General features: G+C 42.7%; 1 pseudogene; it reads left to right on the top strand.

Moving 5' to 3' along the window:
- Window positions 1-25592, top strand: part of LOC127667031 (uncharacterized) — a 175711-nt pseudogene that overhangs the window by 38630 nt on the left and 111489 nt on the right.

A 25592-nucleotide genomic window follows, 5' to 3' on the forward strand; every position in this document is an offset into this window, starting at 1 on the left:
AGATGCTATCACTCTGGATGTTGTAATGATATTTAATTAAAAAATGAGCCAACACATTCCTCACCCGCCATAACTACAGGAGAAACAACCAGCCCCTCAGTGAGGTCCTTGGCAGAGGCAGCAATCTAACTCTTTGGTAGGGTCAAGCAATGCTCTCGAGAATCTGTTCACTGCCCAGGACTCTCTAGAGCAGTCTGGGCCAGTCCTGGCATCTCTCCTGCCTCACCTGACACTCACCAGGTCTCCACAGGGTCAGAGGTGCTCTCACTTTTGCCTCTGAGGCAATCTCTTCCAACTAGCTTTCTCAGCATCTCAGCTGAATTCTGTCTCTGCCATAGGCAGTGGACCCACATTTCACACATGTCACACTACCCGTGGGACACCAGTTCCGGTGGTTTCCCCAATAGAGGTACCTCAAATTACCCAAAGTCCAGACTTTCAACACTTAATTAATTTGCCAATTAATTTAAATATATTTTTAAAAAGTTCAAGATGCCAATAAGGTAATAACAAAGCCATCTACTATAGTAAACGTTCTATCCCAATAGTCTAACCTTTAGGTGTATTTACCTCTGACTCCATCTTGGCTCGCTGTATCTCACCCCCTCCCACTCATGGCTCCTGCATGCATCTCCCTGTGTCTCTCCCTAGCTCCTCCTCCTCACTCCCTTCCAATCACCAGCCTCTCAACACCTCAATGTGAATGCACAAGAAATATCTTGCAACATCATGTAATTGTCCTGAGTTAACCATTATCAGCAACTGATTAGACAGGCAATGGGGAAAGTGCTCATGGGCCAGCAAATCTACTTGGGGTTCCTGTTCTAGAGAGCCAAAGATCAACTAGAATGATCTCTCATTCACTCTCCCTTTCCTGATAGGGGATATATTAGATTGACTTACAGGATGCAGTCTGCCTTATTCCACAAGGACTGGATAGGAAGCAAAGTCCAAGAATCCAGAAGTGCTCAGACGTTGAGGCTGGATGTCTCAGCTGGTCTTCAGTGGAAGATGGAATCAATGACAAGTGGGCTCTAATGCCTGAGAAGTCATAAGACTTGCTTAGACATGAGAGATAAAGCAGGCAATATGAAAACTTTCTTCCTCTGTGTCCTTATATAGGCCTCAAGATGAAGGTGTGGCCCAAATTAAAGGTGTATGTTCCAGATTCAATCTCTGGATTAAAGCCTGGATTAACGCCGCTGGATATGTGACTTCTGCTGGGTGTGGCAGCTCATGCCTTTAATCCAAGCACTATGGGAGTGAATCATGCAGGTGGATCTGTGTGTGTAGCCTAGTCTACAAAGTGTGTTCTTATACAGCCAGTGGCACTGCAGCAAACCCTGGCTCATAGGAACGACAACAATCGCAATGACACAGTTCTGTGACTTTCTTGCCCCATATCCAGATTAAAGACCTGTGTCTTTCAAGCTCAAAGAGATCTGCATTTAATTGGAGTGTTCCTACTTCAAAGAACCTGATTACCTCCTACAAATTAAACAACAAATCCCTTGAAGTTGTGTCGTTAAGTTTTGGATTTTGCCTAATTCCTGATGTAATCAAGTAAAAGCAATTTTCAGAATAGCCATGGTTACACAGAGAAATACACTCTGTGGTCTCTATTCTTCTCGCCAGAGAAGGAGACTAGCCAGGAAATGAGTTTGGCCAGAAGCATAAACGATTCTTGGCTTTGAGCTGAAAGCCATTAACCACTTCAACTTGAGACTTGCAGCCTAGGTAAATTCCATTAGGCTGTCAACAACTCCAAGCTGAAATCCCATAATGATTTCAAACCTCACAGGTGATTCTGTTTCTAGGTGCTATGCTTTTGCCAATGAGATCAGACTCTGCCAGGCTGACTGCAGTGGGATCCTGTGCAAACCAAAGATCCGGACCCCATGCACCAAAACACTGACCAAAATGCTTGGCATCCGAGTGTGAATGTGCAGGAGATGTGATGCTGTGCTGTCAGCAGGCTGAGGCTAAATCATACCTTGATTGCAAACAACATAGTTGATTTTGTTTCTATGTTCGTCAGTTTTCAAATGGAACCAGACTTTGCCAGAAAGGCTGTAGTGAGATCTTTTGTAAAACCATTTTGAGAAGGTGTGGAGGAAAACCTGAATTAAACCCCTGGAGCCTGTGTGCCAGTATACAAGAAATGTGATCCAGACCTAATTTTATTTGTTTTCAGGTCCTCTCTGTTTGCCATGTTTCTAAGTATCTCTCGGCTGTGTTGAATCTCTACACTCTCAGAACAGTTGTTATCCACGTTGTCTCAGCACAGGGCTTTCTCAAAGTTCTCAAGATTTCTCCCTGTGTGCTGCTAATCTTGTGGCCCAGGACACCTGGGAACCAGGTTTCCTAAGACTGCCTGAAAGCTGCTTAAAAAAACACCATTTAGTCCTGTGACCTAGGCTCAAAAGACAAAACAAGCAGGGGAAAAAAAAAGGAGCGAAGCTTCTCAAATTAAGATCCTATCACTCTGGATGCAATTGTCTAGAGACAATTATAGGCCATTATAGGCGATTGATCAGACAGGCAACGGGTAAAGTGCTCATGGCCCAGCAAATCTACTTGGGAGCCTACTTTAAAGAGTAAAAGATCACATAGAATGATCTCCAATCACTCTATCTTTCCTGAAAGGGATTTATTAGAATGACTTACAGGATGCAGTCTGCCTTATTCTACAACAGCTGGATGGGAAGCAAAGTCCAAGAATCCAGAAGTTCTCAGTTCCTGAGGCTGAAAGTCTCTGTTGGTCTTCAGTAGAAGATGGAATAACAGACAAGGGAGCTCTAAGCTGGCGAAGTCATAAGACTTGCTAGCTAGGAGAGGACAAGCAGTCAATGTGAAAACTTTCTTCTTCTGTGTCCTTATATAGGCCTCAGGATGAAAGTGTGGCCCACATTAAAGGTGTGTGTTCCAGAGTCAATCGCTGGATTAAAGCTGAGTGTCTTTTGCTGGGTGTGGTGACTCAGGCCTTTAATCCAAGCACTGTGGGAGTGAATCATGCAGGTAGAAATCTGTGAGTAGCCTGGTCTACAAATTGGGTTCCAGGACAGCCAGTGGTCTTACAGAGAAACCCTGGTTCATGATAACAACAACAATCACATTATCAAAGTTCTGTGGCTTTCTTGCTCCATATCCAGATTAAAGGCCTGTATTTTCAAGCTCAAAAAGATGCATTAAAGTCTAGTCTTCCAACTTCAAAGACACTGATTACGTTCTACAAACTAAACAAAAATCCCTTGAAGGTGTGTCCTCAAGTTTTGGATTTTGGTTAATTGGAGATTTAATCTAGCTGACAACACAAAATAGCAACCACGGAGATTGTTTCTCTGTAACCCTGGCTGTTCTGAAAATCATTTTGTAGACCAAGGTGACCACCAAGTCAAAGATCTCTCTGCTTCTGCCTCCCTCATGCTGAGATTAAAGGCACATGTCACCAGGTCCTGCTTGGAAATCCTGTTAACAGTCCTTTCTTTAGCTGGAGTCCTGAGCAGATGCTAATCCTGTGTTCCCAGCAGAGAGATGGTTAGGAGGAACAGCTAAGTGTGGAAATGAAGCTTCAGGACACAGACTCTCCTCACCACCTGCCCACTCCCCAGCCCCTGTTTCTGTCTCACATTTTATGTCCTGGCTTTGAGATGAATGCACAACATTTCCATCCTCTAGTCTCTGTGTCTGCACAGAAGGCAGGCAGGGATCTGCTGGGATAGCTGGGCTCCAGAGTACACTGGACTGCAGTCACATTACAGGGAAGCAGGCAGCAAGACTGGAAAGCAGTTTGTTGAGGGACTGTCAAACCAGAGGTCTTCTAAGTCAGGGATATGAAGGGCAGAAAGCCATGGCTCTAGGTCTGCTCATGGCAGGACTGGAGGAGGCCAGGAGCCACTGGTGCAGAATCCCAAGACAGCTTCTTCACACACAAGAACCAAAAAGCCAGCTCTGCTGCTCTATGTCCAGGTACACAAGGACATCAGCAGTGTGTTCCCTGGGATGGATGACACTGAGCCTTCTGCACCCCATCTGTGGGTGGTCTTCACAATCCTGAAAGAGGTGGGAAGACAAGCAAGGACCCTGAAACCTGGTGCTTACAAATCTGCAAAACAAAGAAGTGAAAAAGGCAAAAGTTGTTTTTAGAGTATATAAAACAGAAACAACATACCAAGGAGGTGAGGGGCGAGAAGAGAAGTGTAGTGCCAGGGAAAAGTTAGTGATCTCCAAAATAGACAGGAGCTGATCTGATGCAACTCATAGTAGGGTCTTTATTCTAAGTTTGATCGGGCCCCTCCAAAATACCACTATCACCTAGCACTGTTTTGGTGGATGGGGAGGCCCCAGTATCTCTCATGGCCAAGCTTTATAGTAAGCAGCAAGCAGGGCTTAAGTGTGCAAGGATCTAACTGGAAAGCTATTGTGACCTTTATCATAATCGGCTGGTGCTGGGAGTCATTTCATAATCTTAGCTATTGCTGCCCTCTGCATAGGTGGTCATTTAGAAGAGGGTGGGCTTGTAACCTGGATGTGCAGGTTTTGGGGGGAATATCTTAAAAACACTGGTCTTGGTGAGCATTAGTCTAGAGACTGAAGGTAGGCTCAGCTTTTGTTGGGGGGCAACTTGTAAACTGATACTAGGTACCAGCCCGTTTGTTTACCTGAGTTTAAACTTAGGTCAGGTTTTCTAAAATGGAGACCAAACTAAAAAGATTTGGTCTGTCATTCATTCCTTTCTCTTGTGACTAGAAGTCTCAATCATGGAACTTCCTAAAGCTTCATGAAAACAATTAGTAACAGGGCTAAGTCTTTGTGGAGTGCCTGGGGCATGGGTAGGGGCCCATCAATGGGAAAGAGGAGGAAGTCTGGAGGTTCAATTTTCCTCCTGTTGACCAGGTTCTTTTTCAACTGTAAAGGGATATGCAGTAGATCTAGGCGGGGACTCTGTAGCACAGGGACCCTTTCAGCAAAGCTCTAGTGACCTCCTGAAGTAGCTCTTGAATAGAGCCAAATCTCTGAGCTAAACTTGGCAGAGCTCTGGAGGTGGACCTGTTTTATGGAAACCAAGCAGTTTAAGCCAAACATGTTTGTGCACCCACGGAACACCCTGGAATGTGTAATAACTTTTGTCAGTAGATGAAGCAAACCTAACTTTATTTTTTTTAATTTTTTATTCGATATAATTTATTTACATTTCAAGTGATTTCCCCTTTTCTAGCCCCCCCCCACTCCCCGAAAGTCTCGTAAGCCCCCTTCTCCAAACCTAACTTTAAAAGTGTTGAGTCCCACCTGGTATGCGGGGTTGTATACTCTATAGAGGATGAAGGTCAAGAAGTCATCCAGTCACCTTCAGTCTCAAAGGTCAACTTAGTTAAGGTCTCTTATAAGGCTCGATTTATCTTCTTTACCTGTCCTGAACTCTGGGGTCTCTACAATTTATGAACTTTTTAACCAATCTCCAGAGAATTTGCTAATCTCCAACTTACCTGGGATACAAATGTTGATCTATTGTGTGACCATATGGGCTTAGAAAAACACAAATGTTAGAAGATTATTCTTTTAGTAATTTCTTTGTTACCATCTATACAGTCTTATTTTTAGTTGGAAAAGTCTCAGTCTATCATGAAAAGGTATCTATAAATATTAGCAAATATTTGTATCTGAATGTTTTTTGGCTTTTTATTTCCATGAAGTCCATTTTCTGATAGGCTTGGTACTCCGGTTGAGTACTGGGGTTCCTCTCATTAGCAACTACATTAGTCAATTGACAGGACTTAAAATTTTTAATAATCTTGGCTATTTTTGAATTGGCATCTTTACCTATGATGTGGGACTGGTGTACTAGGTCTTGTATTAACTGGGGTCCCATGTGTGATGAACAATAGATATTTTTTAGTATGCTCATATCTAGTTTTTCTGGTACAATTATTTTGCAGTCAGCTTTCCTCTGTCATCTCTGATGACACTGATACATGGGCAGGTTTTTGGCCCAGATCACATCTTCTGTCTGGTCAGAGAGTGTGGGATCTCTTGGGTCTAGAGCAACCAAGGACATGAGGTATCCAGTTTTTAGGGCCACCAATTGGGCTGTCTAGTTGTCCTCTGACTTGGAATTTATTCCTTCCTTCTGCCCTTAGAAGGCCTTTTTTTCCCTATAAATAACCACAAGGATATGAACCATACCAAAGGCACACCCAAAATCTTTGTCTCCTGTCTTTTCTCAGCTGAAACACCTTGGTCAGAGTTGCCAGTTCAACTTTCTGGGCTGTCATCCTTGCCAAGAGTGGCTCTGTCCATATGATCTCAGTGTTTGGGAACCACCACTGCCCCAGCATACCTCTGTCTATCCTGAATGAGGCTGGTGCCATTGGCGAACCACGTTACCTCTGCATCCATCTGAAGAGTCACGCAGAGGTCAATTAAGGTCAAGGTCAGGAAACAAGAAAGAGAAAAGTTATCCTGGGGGCATTCAAGAAGAGAGTCTGATAATGAGGCATTTTGTCATCTTCTTTAACCAGGAGGCCATTGCTTCACTGATGTGTAAATGGTGGGGTGGCAGCTTCTGACAATTCCTGACAAATTGGCTTTTAGCTGACACCAGGGCCTGGACACTGAGTATGTATCGCCCAGGTCTAGGGAGGCCATCTGTAGTTGGCACAGTAAGGCCTTCTTAGTGGAGTCTCAGTAGTCTAAACTTTTCGGGCCTCTAAGAGGTCTTGGCTTTTTATTTTATTTCTGTTGCCACTTTGAAGTCATTTATCAACAAAGAAGTGGAGTGTTTTACCCTAGGCTTGGAGAGGGGACACTTTTAATCTCTATGGCTCTCTCTCTCTCTCTCTCTCTCTCTCTCTCTCTCTCCCTCTCCCTCTCTCTCTCTCCTTTCTGAGGTGTCCACTTGGCTGCTGCCTCAGAGTGCACTTGTCTGTAGGTGAAGAGGATGAAGAAACCTGAGGACTTCTCACATCTCCTGGTTTTATCTAAGCATTGCAATCCAGGGAAAGACCTTTGTTCCTCTTCCACTTCACCAAGCCCCGGCCTGCTCCTCCATGATGACTGGAGGACAACACCAGAGCCAGAGCCAAGGAAGCAGTCCCAGGAAGAAGCCAACAGCATCCATTGGCAGAGCCACAGTTGGAGCCTTAGTCCTGGGACTTCTTCACAGCAGGGGGCGCTGTCAGTCAGTGCTCGCACACTGGACCCTCAACTGCTAGCAGCTAAGGCTTGTCCCCCAAGCTAAGTTCTGCTTGGCTGTCAGGAGGCTCGAGCTGAAATCCGATGGTGATTTCAAGCCGCAGAAGAGATTTCGTTCCTCCGTGCATTCGTTTTGCTTACGGGGTCAGACTCTGCCAGGCAGGCTCTGGTGGGATTTTGTGCGAGCTTGGGATGGTGTGCACCTAGACACTGATCAATCGCCTGGTGCCCAGGTATAATGATGTAGGAGATATGATGTAGGATCAATGGTTTCGGTTTGTTTTCTGATCCTCTCAGCTTCCTGACGTTTCTAAAAGCCGGCTTCACGGTATCTACCATCTTTTAAGGACGTTTAAATCCTGGCAAGCATGCCAAGACTGGTGACATGCCCCCACACCACTCCTGGAAAACAGCAAACTCAATGCAAACATGAATCTCCATCGCAGCTGCTTCTGTTCTCCTAAGGTTTTCGGGACCCGCACACACCAGGGCTCCAAGTCCTTTCTGTCTCAGCTTGTCTTCTCCATCTCGTTGGCTTTTCCTCGGATGCCTCCTGCCAAGGCCCAAGACTACACTTGACCAACAGGGAAATCGCAGGACGACCCCGCCTAGTTCACTCGCACGCCTCGAGTTTTAGGCGAGTCTTGCGGTGCTGGGCAAGTCCATAGTCCCCCTGTCTGCTTGTCCACACTTGTTGGGGCGGGACAGGGCTGGAGCAGGGACCAATGAAGGAGGGAGAATCCCCAAAGCTTCCTAGATCTGCAGCTCTGCCTCTGAGCTCCAGGAGTGTCACTTCTTCCCAGCAGGGGGCGCCATGGGGCTGCTCTTCGCCCAGAGAGGAAGGTCAATGGTCAGCGCCTGCCCTTTGGATTCTCTGTGCGAAATAACTGCGAATTTTCCACGGAGCCAAGTTCATCATGGCTGTCAGCATGCCCGGGCTGAAATCCGAAGGTGACTTCAAAAAGCAACATGATTTTGTTTCTAGGTGCTTTAATTTTGTTGACGAGATTAGATTCTGCCAGGCAGGCTGTGGTGGGATTCTATTCGAACCCAGGATGTGCTCCTAAACGCTGACAGAATCGCCTGACTCCCAGTGCGAGTATGAAGTAGATCAGATGCAGACCCCGCGGTTTTGGGTTTGTTTGATTTCCTCTCTGCTATTTTTCACTTGTAAACTAAAGTTCTGCTCTCTGAGCTGTCTTTCTCGCGCACCCCTTCCCTTCTGCAGTCACTCTTTGGCTATGGACCTGGTGTGCACTTGTCCAGTGTGTAAACCCCAGAAGATGCTAGCCGATGGCTTCTCACTCGCACTCGCAAAGGTTTGGGGCCAGCTTTGCGATCTGGCGATGTCCGTAGTTAGTTGGTCCGCCCTCTTGTCCACACTGGTGGGTGCCACACAGGGATCCTGGCAAGTCCGTAATTAGTCGCCCCTTTCTTGTCCGCATTGGCAGATCCCACAAATGGAGCCTGGCCAGAATGAATGAGTCTGGCCAGAAGCAGAAAGGATTCACAGCTGTGAGCTGCAAACCAGCGATTTCGTCACAGTAGAGGGCGCTCAGGTGCCAGCACTGTGCTTTGCACCAATTGCACCTGGCCAGAGGACTTGCTGACAGAACCATCCCCTTAAGCAAGTGCTTGAGACTTGCCTCTGAGACAAATTCTGCTCTGTTGTCAACCATCCAGGGCTGAAATCCCACAGCGATTTCAAACCATATGCTTGATTTTGTTTCTTTCCGTTTGCGGACAGGATTAGACTCTGCCACTCAGGCTGCGGTGGAATTCTGTCCGAGCCCACGATCTGGAAAGCATGCTGCTCGATGCTCATTCTCAAGGCTTCTCCCCAAACACTAAAACCATGTCCTGATGACTGACATCTCTCTACCCACACATTCTCAGGGGGCCTCCTGGTTATTTCCCCGGTGGGCACTTAGTCTGGCAACAAGAAGCCAAAGATAGCAGCCTGATGGCTTCTCATCTGCCCTGTCAGAGTTTTACCCCAGCATTGCAGTCCTGGATAAGCCCAAGGTTATCCACCCTCAGATATTTCCATGTCAATAGGGGAGCAGGAGCCAATGAAAGAGTCCTAAACAAGAATGGTTCATTTGCAGAGACCTGCAGCTCTGCCTGTAAGATCCAGGCCAGTGACTGCGGCAGCAGTGGGCCCTGTGTCTCCAGGAATGCCCCTCTCCACATTACCAAGGTCCAGTACCTGAGCATTGGGTTATGTACTTCCGGTTCACCCGTGGTTGTGACTTGTCAGCCAAGTCAAGTTCCCCTGTCCCATCAGCAGGCAGAGGCTGAATCCACCTTGATTGCTAGCAGCAGGGATGATTTTGTTTAAAGGTGCTTTCATTTTCAGTTTGAACCAGACTTTGCCAGGGATATTGTGGGATCCTTTGCAAACTCAGGGACCAGAATAGGGGGAGGAAACCCTGGATAAATCCCTGGTGCCTATGTATATAGGAAATGGGATCCACACCCAACTTCATTTTCTTTTTGGATTCTATCCACTAGCTATCGTTTCTTTTCTTTTATTAATTTATTAATTTATTAATTGGTTTTTCGAGACAGCGTTTCCCTGTGTAGCCCTGGCTGTCCTGGAACTCACTCTGTAGACCAGGCTGGCCTTGAACTCAGAAATCTGCCTGTCTCTGCCTCCCAAGTACTGGGATTAAAGGCGTGCACCATCTTTTCTAAATGGAGGAAAGCCAGCTGATTTCTCAGGTTCGTGTATTGCATGCCCAGCACCTTAGGCAAAAACACATTTTCAGTCTGGCAAGTCACCAAGGCATCTGAGCCAGGCCTTCCTTGTAAGACACATTAAAGCTCTGTGTTAGGTTTTGTCTGTGTGGATTTTTAATGCTGTCTGGTTTCAATGCTGTACCTGGGTAATCTAGGTAATGTCTGGCAACATTTATAAGGATTTATACATTTTGGGGATTTTTTAGGATGAACATATTTCTTTTATTTCCTAATTCCATACCCTCCCAGGTACATATTCCAGCTCTCCTTAAAATTCACAAATTTGTTGTCTAATTGATATTCCATGCATATTTTATTTATACATATATTAATAAGAATGACCACCATAATGTTTTTAATTTTGTCTTGTTTCTCCATGACTTGTCCATTTGCACCCAATCCGATTCATCTTCCCATCCCTCCTTATCCCTCCTGTGCCCTTGAAAACCCACTTGCAAAAGAAACCAAATATAAAAACAAATAAATCCAAGCAATAAACAAAAATATAGCCTGTTGGAGAAAAAGAAAGCTTCAGAAAGAAGAGTCAGTCCTTTACAAAACAGCAACAAAAAGCTCTCCACTGTATTAAAGCACAGAAACACTGCTCTTGAAACATACCTTGCAAAAGAAAGCAAATATAAAAATGAATAAATAAATAACATCTCTCTGTGAAAGCTGATGTCATTTTGTGTCACAAAATATACTTTTTTGTCCAATCAGCTTTGTTCATATTTTGTGTAAGAAAACTTCCTCCACTGTGGAAAACCTTTCTTTCAAATGTTTTTTTTTAAATTTTTACACTATTTTACCAGATTTTAGGTGAACTACAACTTTTCATATGTTTGTTTGCAAAGCTTTGTGTTATGTTTTTATTAAACTGTATGTGTCTTTTTTAAAAGACTCTGTGGTTTTAATGCTGGACTGGAGAGTATAGCCAATATCTGAAAACTTTTGTTTTGTACAATTTTGTGATTACTGATTAGTGAGAACATGTTTCTACTCTTTCCTGTTTCCAAATCATCCACTGCACACATCTCAGCTCTCCTTTTCATTTGTAAACAATTTGTTCTGTAATTGGTATTCCATTAAGATTTTTATTTATACAGATATTAATATGTATAACCTCCTTAACATTTTAAAACTTTCTATTAATTATTTGTGAATTGAACATTTGTACCCTAATCCTACTCAACTTCCCATTCCTCCACATACTCCCTGCAATAATCCCTGTAAAAGAAATCAAATATTAAAAAAAAACAAAAAAGAACTTATTGTCTTTTTGACAGCTGAGGTGTGTCAAGGTGTGTGATGCAATATGCTGCTTTGCCCAAAGAGCTTTACCAGAAAATATTCATTGCAGTGGGTGGTTGGTCTGGATTGAGGTTTGTAGCTTCTCCTTCAGTAGCGCTAGAGGACACTCTCCGGGACTCCCCTTGTAACACTGCAGCCCCTTTCTATGTCCATTTACACTTTTAACTATATACCTTGCTAGACACAAGAAATCAGGTTTTCTTTTTGTCACAAGAGAGAAGCTGAGTGAAATGTGTGGAGAAAAGTTGGGTAATGAACTCAAGGAGGATTGAGAAGTAGGAGGGGAAATATCCAGAAAGAGAAGACATACTTGCACAAAATTAACAACAGGCAACTCCACATCGTTGTGTTAGAGTCCATGATGGCAGAGAGAAGGAACTACTGAGAATGCTCTCACTTGATCCACCACCAGAAATCAGAAAGAGGAGGGAGGAGGCAGAGAGACAGAAAAGAAGGAGACAGAGACACAGACAGAGGAATACCTTCAGCCACTTCCTTCCAAAAAGAACATACTTCCTCATCTTTCCAAAAGAATACAACCAAAAAGTCCTACTAGGATTCCACAAAGGACAATGTAGCAGGTCCTGTCTTACCATTGGAATGGCTCAGTGACCAGGCTTGAAGAGTCCTGAGATTAACTGTCCTGGTCCCAACCAATCAGTCCTGGTCACAAGGGTGGCTGTCCTTCTGGCCTGAAGATTCTCAAGCAATATCTAAGCAAAACATCTTCTCCAAACCCAACTCTAACACTACATATTCACAGGTTAGAGATCCACAAGGAAACATACTCATTACTTGCTGATTATGTAGTCCATCTCCAGGGTATCTAAACTGAAAAGGGTTCTACTTGTATAAATGTATAATTAAGAAATAATAATTTTCCTTTAGTAATTTTTGTACTTGAAACAGAAATTCTGTGAGAATGCCTGATATTTTCTTTTGTTGATGATGCATTGAAGAACTCTCCTCACATGTATGCTCTTTACAAAAGAAATTGTGGAAGGCTGTCATTGGCTCAGTGAATCAAGATGTATTACCAGAGTCCTCGCATCTCCCTTGAAAGTTCCATGTGATGTGAATTTTAAAAAAGTTGAAAATTCAAAGGAAAACATGCTGGTCAGTATTTCTGTGCAATGCTTATTTTATCTCCTACATAGACTTCCTGAAAAATGAAGTTCAGAGAGCAAACTGTAAGAAATGATATTTAAGCATCCTCCACACGTTGAGAGCTGTGTGATCAAGCTCTAGCCTGGTACATGACTTAGGTCACAGCTTAGGACTTTCTGGAGGAAAGAAGATGACTTAAGATTCCTGAGAATCCTACAAAGATAAAACTACAACACACAGTCCCAGAAAGTACAAAAACACCATCTTGGAATCACACCGGATGTAGACCATGCTTGAGCACTAGTACCCACATCCTCAGCATGGTGTAGAGAACACAGTTGGCACTGGAGGGAAAGGGTGGACTGCAGAGTGAGAGCTACTAACTTCCCAGGCATTGTCTTGTGCAGGTCAAGTCTCTGGAGAAATATCACTGACACAAGTTCCGGACCACCATTTTACAAGACTGCTTCCTTTTATTCTCCACAAATGCAGCAAGGCCTGCCATTCAGGCCAATCCATCACACAGTCCTCAGTCCCTCCCTACTTCCCTTCCTCCCTCCCTCCCTCCTTCCCTTCCTCCCTCCCTCCTTCCCTCCCTTCATTTACCTCTTCCTCTCTGTATGCAGCCCTGTCTGTCCTAGAATTCTATGTGTAAATCAGGCTGGCCTGGAACTCACAGGGATCCAACTGCCTGAGTGAACACCCCTACCTCACATCCATTTCCTACTGAGAGGTTAAACTTTCAGGAACACCAACAGCCAAAAAAAGGCTTACAAAATTCTAGCTTTTCCAATATTGGCATTACATAAAAGACACCCTCTCAAGGACAGGGAGCTGGGTTTTCTAGGTCAGGGACAGCACTGCCCTGACCTTCCAACTCAGCCCGTCCTGTTTTGCAGGTGAGCTCACTTGTGTTGCAGAAATTTGCCCTAAAAATTGAGGAAAACAGAAATATTTTCCTGTGCAGAAGAGGTGGTAATAGCCTCTAATCCCCATAATAGAAAGACAAAGAAAATTAAATTTTAGTTCAGGTCTAGGCTACTCTACACAGAAGGAAATAGGGTAAGATGGAAGTTGCAGATGACCCCTAGGTTAATTGGTAGGGGAAGCATCTGTGTTGATCACTATTCAACCATGTTGATTAAGCAGAGAGGGTTTTCCAAAGTGCGAAAGGTTGCTTTCTGTTTGTTGGTTATTTTATGTCCCAGCACACATGAGAAGCAGGATGACTGAGGTCCCCTGCGGGGACCTTTAACACAAACCACCAGTTAATCCTGTAACCAACACTGGGAAAGAGTGGAGTACTCTCCTCTGATTCCACTTCACCCTACATCTTTTTACTTTGGCCCTTTCAAGAATACCAAATTTCCAGCTTTTTAACACTTTCATTAGGAAATCTTTAAACAAACAAACAAACAAACAAACACCAGATGACTGCAGAAACAACAATTGCCTGGTGTGTGCCTTTGCTGTAATAGAGGAGCTGAGAGAACGTCCCCTAATTGCAGATCTTAGCAGGCATCAGGGCTCCTGGGATCCAAACAGAGTTCTGGGAGCCTTGTTCCCTTCTTCTTCTACTGGCCTAAAGCCCTTTGAAGCCACGCCCAGCATCCTAGGTTCCTGGGACTGTCAGAAGCAGGGTCCTGGTCAGGGCAGTCTCTCCACCATCACAGGTCTCAAGTTCCAGTCCTTTCTCTCTGAACAAGCTTGGTGAGGGCTGGTCTGGCTCTTCTATACCTCTGTCTTGGTTGTTGTTGTCCACATCCCCTGGGGACACTTGTGGCTCCCTCTGACTCTCACTGTGGGAGACCTCTATGCCCTTTTTCATGGCACAATTCAATCTTTGGTAATATCGCAGGTAGTCCAAGCTCTCAAATACACAATAGGAGTATAGATCCCATCTGCCATCCAGCCATCCTCAGAGCAGTGGCTTGACTCTCCACAGAAACTACATGGCTCAGACTTGGAATCGCTTGTGCTCAGGGCTGGCAAAACATGTATACTTGGCAGTGCATGTTCTGCAGAATCTAAAGTCCCTTTGACAAAACTGGGACAGGACCACATCATCTTCTTGGCTTTATCCAAGGAACTCAGTGGGCAAGTCCTTGACACTCTGATTCAGAGAAGACTCTAGTTAGTGGATTGTACTCTATACTTTATGGCCTCTCCCACCCATTACCCTGTGGGAAACTGGGTTTTAAACCCACAATCCTAGCATCTGTTTGCATTGCCTACATAGGCAAGATTCTGCCCAGTCTGGTGACAAAATCCTTTCATCAGAGAACCTAAGGGAAAGAAGTAGATCAGGAACCTAATCCGATGCATGTGGATCTCTGATCTCATGGCCAACCTGGTAATCAGACCCAGTTTGAGGTCTACAGCTAGGGCTATACAGGAAAACCTAATACAGAACCAAGTTCCCAGATGACAGATATCCAATGTCTCTCATTTGTGGGCCCTAGGCTTGCTAGATACATAAAACCAAGTTTTCCTCTTATCAAATGTGGGTAGCTGGGTAAAATGTGTGGGGGAAAAGTTGGATAATCTTCTCAAGGATGATTGATAGGTAGGAGGGTAAATAGTGAGAAAGAGAACTCAGAGTTGCATGAAATTAATGACATGTAGATCCACATCATTAGAATCAGAAAATTGGTAAATATATCTGTTAGTTTTCCATGGCTCTGACAAAATAACCTAATAAAAATGGAAGCAATTTATGAACAAAGTGGTTATTTTGTATTATGAATTCAGAGATTTATATTCTATGACAGCAGAGAGAAGGAATGGCTGAGATTGTGTGCATCTTGATCTACCACCAGATGGCAGCACCAGAAGAAGGGAGGGAGAAAATGACATTCACAGAGACGTGTATGTGTGTGTGTGTGTGTGTGTGTGTGTGTGTGTGTGTGTGTAAAAACAGAAAGAGAACACCTGGAGTCATTTTCTAAAAAGATCACACATCCTCAGCTTTCCAAAAGAATTCAAGCAACTAGGAACCAAACATTCAAATATGAGCCTGTGATGACCTCCTTCATTTAATCAACCACTGAATGAATGAATGAAAAATGGATGGATGAATGAATGAAACAATCTATTTATAAAGAGGGACAAAGCTTCCATGCTGATAGTCTATTATTGAACGTCAGGATGCATGCATTGAGAGGTTCAGTAGGTACACTGCTACATCTGTGTGTCAAGATCTTTCCTTCAGCTCTCTGAAGACTGAAACACCATCAAGTTCTCAGGTTATCTCCAGTTCCTTGCCTAGTAAAAAAAAAATACAGCACTTTGGTCATTTTGTTTTTAAGTTCTAATACATGTTTATTTGCTTGCCTAATGCTATGAAAGGTTGAAACTGATAGATTGTTTCCAGAGGGATGCAGTCCATCCCAGCAAGGTAGGCACAGCAGCAGGAAGAAGACGCAGTTGTTCTCACTGCATGAGCACTTAAGAAATATAAGAAGTGGGTCCAGGCTTTAAAATCCTCTAAGGCAATTTGAACCTGAGTGGACAGATTCCTACTTCACAGACAGAAGGCATGGCAGCATGACACAGAAGCATGATTGTCACATTGTTCAAAGTTCTTTCTTGTGTTATGTGACAAGAAGCAGACCATTGACTTTGCAGCCCAGAGATGCTTATGGGAGAGGAATTCACAGGAGGCTCATGGGCTGACCACTGAACCTACCTTCCTTCCTCCTGAGCCAGGGGTTCTCTTCAAGATCCCCTTTCTGAATGGCCTGCTGCAGCTCTGCTCTCAGCCTCCTTCTTTCCTCACAGCTTCTTTGATCTCTGCTTGAATGGAGGACATTGTCCTGGGAATTCAAACTCCATGTGAGATCATCAATGTCCTTAGCATCTGTTCTTGCACAGGTGGTCTGCAGTCTCCCCTGCTGACCCTCCCACACCTCTCTACTCCTGAGTGAGCTCAGAGCTCCTTCCTCCCTGAGTTATCACACTCAGGAACACTGTAGATCTTAGACATCCCAATGCTACAGGAAACTACCCAGCTTTGATTTTCTTTAAGAAACATCTTCTCCTGCACACTTCATGTGGGAGTCAGGAGATTTTGGAATGACCTCTGAATAAATCAACAAGTTGAAAAATTAAAAATTAACATGATGAATTAAATTAGACAATAAACACATCCTAGGCGGTTTTGACTTTATGAAAATTTGTAAATAGTATTTGAGGTGCATGAAACATGTTTCACAAAACTATGCTGATTTGTAAAATGGAGAATACCAAGGTTTGACAAAACTGGTGTTCATGAACTTTAATGTGCTAATATGTAAAGTTAAATGGGTTATCTGAGGGAAACAACATGAAACTACACAGCATAAATTCAGCTTGCACTTCCTTTGTCTTCATGATCTAAGTGAGAAGTTATTCCATCTCAGAAAGGCTAATGTTTCATAAAATTAGCCTTTCAAGTTAAAAGCCTTGAGTTAAAGTTAAGTTAAAGCTAAAAGTGTCTTCTGTAAATAAATAATAATTCTGTAAAACAAAACAAAAAAATCCATCAGGCCAGCCAGTGGTGGCACATGTCTTTAATCCCAGAATTGGGAGGCAGTAGCAGGCAGATTTCTGAGTTAGAGACCAGACTGGTCTACAGAGTGAGTTCCAGGACAACCAGAGTTATAAAGAGAAAGCTTGTCTTGAATTACCAAAAATAAATAAATAAATAAATAAAAAATAAATAAAAACCAAAAAATAAAAAGAACCAGTCAACCAATCAGTCATGCTCATAAAAAGTCAATCCCTTTAATGTAGTCTGAAATATCTAAAGTCTCGGTGTCCTATTCTGATTCAATGTTTGCCTAGACAGTTTTCAGCCCTCTACCCCACCTTCAAATGTCCACACACTGGAGATTTCCTTGGCCTTTAGCATGGTCCAGATATAGTCACCAAAATAATTAAAGTGACCTAAATTAACAAGAAACATATAGGTTTAAAATTAACTGATGAACTTATGTTTATTAGCATTTCAAGGTTTCCCTGACCATGATCTAACATTTAGGTAAATAGGTGGTTCTGCATTTAAATTTTTGTGCCTCTGAGCTTGGTTTTCTTTGACTTGTCAGAGAAATAAGACTGTTATTTATCTGACCATTAATAAAAAGGACTTAAAGCTTTTATTTGGCTTCATTAACATGGTTATCAATAATTAATTTCTGGGGTCATTATTAAATCCATCCTTTTTTGTTTTACCTTTATTTATTTAATGTGTGATTATTCTGCTGCATATACATTCACCTACCTAGAGAGGGCGTCTTATCCCCTTATAGATGGTTGTGAGCCTCCATGTGGTTGCTGGGGATTGAACCCATGACCTCTGGAAGAGCAACCTCTGCTCTTAACCACTGAACTGTCTCACCAGCCCCTATGAAGTCCATCCTTAAATGAATATTAAACTTGTACAAAAATATTTGAATAAAATATTAATCTATTTAATATAGAGTCAATCCTTCATGTAACAAAAAAATCCAAGCTTTCAATAAAAACCCAATGTATCTGATAAATGTGAGTTTTGAATGAGGACAATCATTTAAAAGATACAACAAAAGGCTTTAACCCTATATTAAAGCAGTTCTTCCAAATAAAAATTCAAGTTTTGTTGCACCACTGCAGTCTAAGCGATGTGGCTACCAACATGGAAACTGAAGAAGGAGACCAGCAATAGACGTGCAGACCTGGAAGTGGGGAGCCCGGGAGCCCTCAGCCTTAGACAGACTAACAAATAACTAACTTAAACAGCATCAACATCAAACAACAACAACAACACCCCAAGGAATCAGAGACCAAGAGAAACAGTTTTCTCCAGGGAAGAGCTCCCAAAATGATTATCCAAAGCCAAGTGCTCAGCCTTGAAATAATATACACAAGTGACATTGTACAGAATAATCAGGGTGTATTTGTATATTAGGAACACACACAAACACACCTACTGTAGGTTATACACACACAAACATGCAATACAACACATATGTGCTACACATACAGAAAAAGAGGCACTTGGAAGGGGATGGAAGGAAAAAGAAAGGCATGGAAATAAGGTAATTATATTATAATTTCCAAAATAACATAATTTAATAAAACAAACTTTTTGAGCCAGGCTTGGTGCTTTACACTTTTTTAAAAAAAAAACATTTATTTCATTTATTTGAGTACACTGTAGTTGTTTCTAGACATACCAGAAGAGGGCATCAGATATCTTTACAGATGGTTATGAGCCACCATTTGCCTGCTGGGAATTGAACTCAGGAGCTTTGGAAGAGCAGCCATCTCTCCAGCCAGTGCTGTACACTTTTAATCCAAGCTCGCAGCGGGCAGCAGGAGAATCTCTTTAGTGCAAGGGCAGCCTGGTTACATAACTAATTCCAGGACAGCCAGGGGTATAGAGAGAGAAACTATCTCAAAAATAAATAAATGAATAAATAAATAAATTAATTAATAATAAAAACAAATTCTTTCTAATTCAGTCTCAATCCTCTAACTAAACCCAGTTTTATAAACAAATACTTGGTGCTCTTAAAAGTCAATATTGTTCGTGGAGAGTCAACCCTTTGAAAAAATGTTCCTCCTCTGTATGACACACTGCCCTCTTCTTACAGACTCTGCCTTTAATCATTGTCGACCATTACAAAACATAAGTATTTTCTCTCCTAATGGAGCTTCAAAATACTATTTAGAGAAAAACTGGAAATTTTACCTAAAATGTGTACTAAGGCATGGGACTGTCTCCAAGAGGAACACACACCTGGAAACAAGCAAAAGGTTAACTATGTAACAAAGACATTCTTAAAGTTTTAAACTTAACCTGGGGGATGAGTCTTGCAACACTAACCAATGACCATGTTTCAGTGTCTACACCTGGAGAATTACTTAGTTTCTCCTGAGGTTCCTGATCCTGAATCAGAACTGGGTATTGGTAGAGATGGGATTGAGTCTGCTGCACACACTCAGGCTACTGTGAAGATCCTGTGGGGAAAATACAGCTGCTTTTTGTTTCTTTCTTTGTTTGATTGTTATTTTGTTTTTTTTGTTAGGTTTTTTTGAGACAGGGATTCTCTGTATAGCTCTGGCTGTCCTGGAAATCACTATGTACACCAGGCTGGCCCTGAACTCAGTAAACTGCCTGCCTTTACCTCCAGAGTGCTGGGATTACAGGCATGTGCCACCACTTCTCTGTCAGCCCCTTTTTCTTAACTAGTGCAAGTGCCCTGCTGGGTGTTGACTTGCCAGACTAGGACATCAGGGACTGTCCTCCAAAACTTGGCTTGTGCGGAGGTGAGGGTACCACGTGCCTCCAGGTCCAGATGCACCCTGGAGTGTGATTGTCCAGTCTCCTGGACTCCTGACTCAGGCAGACAATACCAGGATTTTGCTTCATGGATTGCTGTTGATCTTACTGCCACCCCCTTCTGGATCCCCATCCACCCACCCACCACCCATCCCCAGATAAGGATGGCTTCAATCTGGAATGGACACCTATCTGGGGTGGAGGTTAAATGTTGGGAACTCCCAGGGTCTCAGAGCTTGTGCAGCTGGTTTTGGGTGGAACAGATTTCTGTCCTAAGATAGCCACCAGTTCCTCTTTGGCTGGGCCTGCAAGATTCTGCAAATTTTCTTAGCCTAGCGGGTGCATTTTTACATTGCTGACTGCAAGCAGTTTGCAGGTGCCAGCTTGACCTGGGCAAGCACAGCTAGAAGCTTGCTTTCAGCTTGGTGGAGTCTGGACTTGGCTGTGTGTTTTCAGCCAATCCCTGACCATGGTAGATATGCTGCAGAGGAACTTTAGTTCCCTAGAAATCCAGGTCCTTTGGGACCAGTGCAAGCTTATTCTGTGGGTACCTAGTCCCAAAGTGCACCTCAGCCAGACCAGTACCATCCCCAGTAATCCACCAGACCTCACCCTGCATTGGCTGAATTTTCTAGGATCTTCTCCATCTGCTCAGCCCTGACCTGCATTAAGTTTCTTTTGCTTGGCTGCTGACAGAGCTTTAATTTCTTCTTCTGTGCCAAGGTTCCCTTTTGGATTTTAGCAATGATGCAATTTAAGAAGTTCCCCACCCTGCAATGTCTCGGGTTTTTTTGGGGGGGGGGGGACAGTTGGAGGGTTGGCAAACCAGGATTGGCTGTTGTAGCTGGCTGGTTTCTTTCCAAATGCAGAGCCAGCTGGCTGCAGCAGGTCTTGCTCTAGCACACCAAGCATCTAAGCAAGTACAGTTGTCCTAAACATTGTAATACAGACACACTGAAACAGAGAAACTTCAGAGGATGGAGAAACACAGGCCTTAGCATTACCTCCTCCTGCTGAGGACTGTGTTTGGCTATGGAGCCCAGTTACCTGTCACTCAGGGCGACAGAGCAGGGAGAGCTACAGAGGCTCAGACTCTTTGTGTCCCCACCTGGGAAAACCTTCAGCCATGGTCTGAGCCTTGCTACCCAGGGCTTATAAGATTTATAAGACAGCAAGTGTCCGGCCAGTTAAGGCCTCTCAGACAGAGTATGGAGATATTGTTAAATATTCTAAATCGTGTGAAATCACAAATGACATGGGATAATCAAACTGTCTCTCTCTACTTAACAACACAGGAAGCCTCACCACACCTGTTTCCTGGAATCGTGGAGTCATAGAAGTAGAATTGGCACTTAGCATGCTGAAGACCAGATATACTTGGATAGTTGGGTCAGACCTGAGTTTCCATAAACAAATTCATGCCAAAAGAACACTTTCGTTTGTTTTCCAAATACAGCCCCCCTCCTCAAGACAGGGCTTCTCTTTGTAACCTCTTCAGACCTTCCCAGAGCCCTCCTCTGCAAATTAAGGAGCTGGTTTCTTGCTCCTGGGTCAGAAGACAGGCAACATGCTGATTGGATTACTCTGCACTCCTGGTCCTATAACACAGTGATACCAATGGAAGCTGGGATGTCATGAAACTGTCATCCTTTGGTCCAGCAAAAGAAGAGCCCAAAAACCCACAGAACAGAAGAAATGCCTTGATAGGTTTTCTTCTGGAAGAAGGTTAGGATCTACAATACACAAATAACTCAGATGTTTTTTTATCCCTTTAAATAAACACTTTCTCTTTATTATTTCTCATTTTCATGTTTATTGGTATTCTACCTAACTGTATGTATATCTATGTGCAGGTGTTATATGCCCATGAATTACAGTTACAAAAGTTGTGAGCTGACATGTGTGTGCTAGGAATTGAACTTGGGTCCTTGGGAAAACCGGCTAGGGATCTTCAGATGAACTCTGATCTGTTTAACTGCTGAGCCATTTCTCCAGGCCCCAGAATTCAGCATTGCTACTGCTCTTAAGATGAGCTCTGATGTGCTTAATGGCTGAGTCATTTCTTCACAATGAAGAATGTGTTTGGTAGGAAGATGCTTGCAATGAGAGAGAAAGAAGTCAGTCTCAGAGTATCAGACCCTGCATGTCCCCCAGGTGTTGCTCCTGCATCTGATAGAAACATGAAATACTACATGTTCTTGAGGTAGGAAGACAGCTGGAGAGACTTGGAGAACTAGGTGGCATAATGGGAGGAGAAAGACTTGAGAAGTGACTTGGCACTGGATGATGGAGGATGGAGTAGTCTCATAGCAAATTACTTAATTGCATGAAATTAACGTTGTGCAAACAAAGGTCCTCCAACACACAATAATCCTGAAATGAGTTAGTAAATGAATGCATGTGCCCATGAATTGATGAGTGAATGAGAAAGCATCCTGTGGGGAGACTCTATCAGGAGCAATCAGGGTGCATGGCTTGGTGGGTTCAGTGTGCAAATCATCACATCTGGGGTGCTTGGGTGTTTTCTGCAACTCTCCAAAGACAGAAGCACCAGCCAGATCAGGATTATTGCTGTAACTCACACCATGCTGAAAGAATCAGAATCAATGTCAAGCACCATTGGTCATTTTGCTTTCAAGTTCTGAAAAGGGTGGGTTTTCTCCTGCTTCCTCCCCCACCTATAAATGCAAGAAAGGTTTATTTTGTGTGAGTTGCAGTTGGAGACAGTCCATGATAGCGGGGTAGGCCCCACAGCAGGAAGAGGAGGCCTGTTGGCTTCACTGCATGAGTAGTAAAGAAGGAGAAATGTAGGCTTAGATATTTGAAAACCTGCTTTAAGTATTGTTCTTTAATGCTTCAACCTCCCTTTTAGCTCAGCAACAGCCAGAGGTAGGGGAAAGAAATATTCATAGGTAATGGGGGATGTGGGCCTGTGTAGAGATAGTTCTTTGGAGCAATTGCAATCTTCATTGTCAAAGAAAATGCAAAATGCAAAAAGGTCCTAATCCAAAACATCCAGGAAATCTAGGACACAATGAGAAGACCAAACCTGACCATAATAGGTGTAGAAGAGAGTGAAGATTCCCAACATAAAGGGTCAGTAAACATTTTCAACAAAATTATAGAAGAAAATTTCCCTAACCTAAAGAAAGAGATGCCCATAAATATTAAAGAAGCCTACAGAACTCCAAATAAATTGGAACAGAAAAGAAATTCTTCCCTTCACATAACAGTCAGAACACCAAATGCACAAAACAAGAAAGAATATTAAAGGCAGCAAGAGAAAGGGGTCAAGGAAGATATAAGGGCAGACTTATCAGAACTATACCAGACGTCAGAGACTGAGTGCCAGAAGATCCTGGGCAGATGTCATACAGTCCCTACGGGAACACAAATGCCAGCCCAAGTATTATACCCAGCAAAACTCTCAATTAACAAAGTTGGAAAAATGAAGATATTCCATGACAATACCAAATTTACACAATATCTTTCCACAAACCCAGCCCTACAAAGGGTAATAGATAGAAAACTGAAACACAAAGAGGGAAACTAAACCCTAGAAGAAAGTAATCTTCTCTCAACAAACATAAAAGAAGATACCCACCACACAAACATAATTCCACATTTAACAACAAAAATAACAGAAAGTAACAATCACTATTTCTTAATATCTCTTAATGTCAATAAACACAATCCCCCTGCCCAAAAAGACGTAGACTAATAGACTGGATACAGAAACAGGATCCAGCATTTTGCTACATACAATAAACCCACCTCAATGTCAAACACAGACACGATCTCAAGGAGAGGACTAGAAAACAAATTTCCAAGCAAATTGTCCCAAGAAACATTCTGGAATAGTCATTCTAATATGGAAAAAAATTGACATTCAACTAACCGTTATCAAAAAAGATAAGGAAGAGCACTTCATAGTCATTGAAGAAAAAGTCTACCAAAAAGAATTCTCAATTCTGAACATCTATGCTCCAAATGCAAGGGCAGCCACATTCATAAAAGAAAGTTTGCTAAAGCTCAAAGCACACATTGCACCTCACACAACAATAGTATACTTAAGTGACACCAAAAAAATCCATCAGAGAACTCCTGAACCAGATAAATAACTTCAGCAAAGAGGCTGGATATAAAATTAACTCAATCAAATCAGTGGCTTTCATCTACTGAAAGGATAAACAGGCTGAGAAGGAAGTTACAGAAAGAATACACTTCACAATAGTCACAAATAATATAAACTACCTTGGTGTGACAATAACTAAGTAAGTGAATCTGTATGACAATAACTTCAAGTCTCTGAAGAAAGAAATCAAAGAAGATCTCAGAAGATGGAAAGACCCCATACTCATGGATTCACAAAATTAATATAGTAAAAATCTTGCCCAAAGGAATCTACAGATTCAAAGCAATCCCCATCAAAATTCCAACTCAATTCTTCATAGAGTTGGAAAGGGCAATTTGCAAATTCATCTGGAATAACAATAAACCCAGGATAATGAAATCTATTCTCAACAATAAAAGAACTTTTGGGGATACGGATCAACATCTCTGACCTCCAGCTGTACTACAGATCAATTGTGATAACAACTGTATGGTATTGGTACTGTGACAGGCAGGTAGATCAATGGAATTAGAATTGAAGACCCAGAAATGAACCTACATACCTATGGTCACTTGATCTTTGACAAAGGAGCAAAAACTATCCAGTGGAAAAAAAGACAGCATTTTCAACAAAAGGTGCTGGTTCAACTGTTGCTCAACATAGAAGAATGCAAATTGATCCATTATTATCTCCCTGTACAAAGCTCAAGTCCAAGTAGATCAAGGACCTTCATATCAAACCAGATACCCTGAAACTTCTAGAAGAGAAAATGGGGAAAGGTCTCAAACACATGGGCACAGGGGGAAGTTCCTGAACAGAACACCAATGGCTTATGCTCTAAGATCAAGAATAAACAAATGGGACTTCATAAAGTTGCAAAGCTTCTGGAAGGGAAAAGACATGGTCAATAGGACAAATGGCAACCCACAGATTGGGGAAAGGTGTTTACCAATCTAACCTCCAATAGAGGGCAAATATCCAATATAAACAAAGAAGCCAAGAAATTAGACTCCAGAGAACCAAATAACCCTATTAAAAATGGGGAACAGAACAGAATTCTGGGGATCTAAACAGAATTCTCAACTGAGGAAAATCGAATGGCTGAGAATTACCTAAAGAAATGTTCGACATCCTTAGACATCAGGGAAATGCAAATCAAAACAACCCTGAAATTCCACCTCACAGGAGTCAGAATGTCTAAGATCAAAAACTCAGGTGATAGCAGTTGCTTGTTAGGATGCAAAGAAAGGGGAACAGTCCTCCATTGCAAGCTGGTACAACCCCTTTGGAAATCAGTCTGGTGGTTCTGATATTACCTGAGGACCCAGATATACCACTCCTGGGAATATACCCAGTAGATGCTCCAACATATAATAAGGATACATGTTCCACTATGCTCATAGCATATGTTTATAATAGTCAGAAGCTGGAAAGAATCCAAATGTACCTCAACAGAGGAATGGATACAGAAAATGTGGTATATGTACACAATGCAATAATACTCAGCTATTAGACACAATGACGTCATGAAATTCTTAGACATATGGAAGACACTAGAAAATATCATCCTTAGTGAGGTAACTCAGTCACAGAAGAACACACACAGTATGTACTCACTGATAAGTGGATATTAGCCCAAAGTTTGGAATACCCAATATTCAAATCACAGACTATATGAAACCTGCAAGGAAGGAAGACCAAACTGTGGATGTGTATCTTAGACAGGTGAGCAAATTATGTAGAAGACATATACGGAGACCAAGTGTGGAGCAGAGAAGGAAGGAAAAGCCATGCAGAGACTGCCCCTCCTGGGGATCCATCCCA

Source organism: Apodemus sylvaticus, chromosome 16, assembly GCF_947179515.1.
Source record: "Apodemus sylvaticus chromosome 16, mApoSyl1.1, whole genome shotgun sequence".
NCBI lineage: Eukaryota > Metazoa > Chordata > Mammalia > Rodentia > Muridae > Apodemus > Apodemus sylvaticus.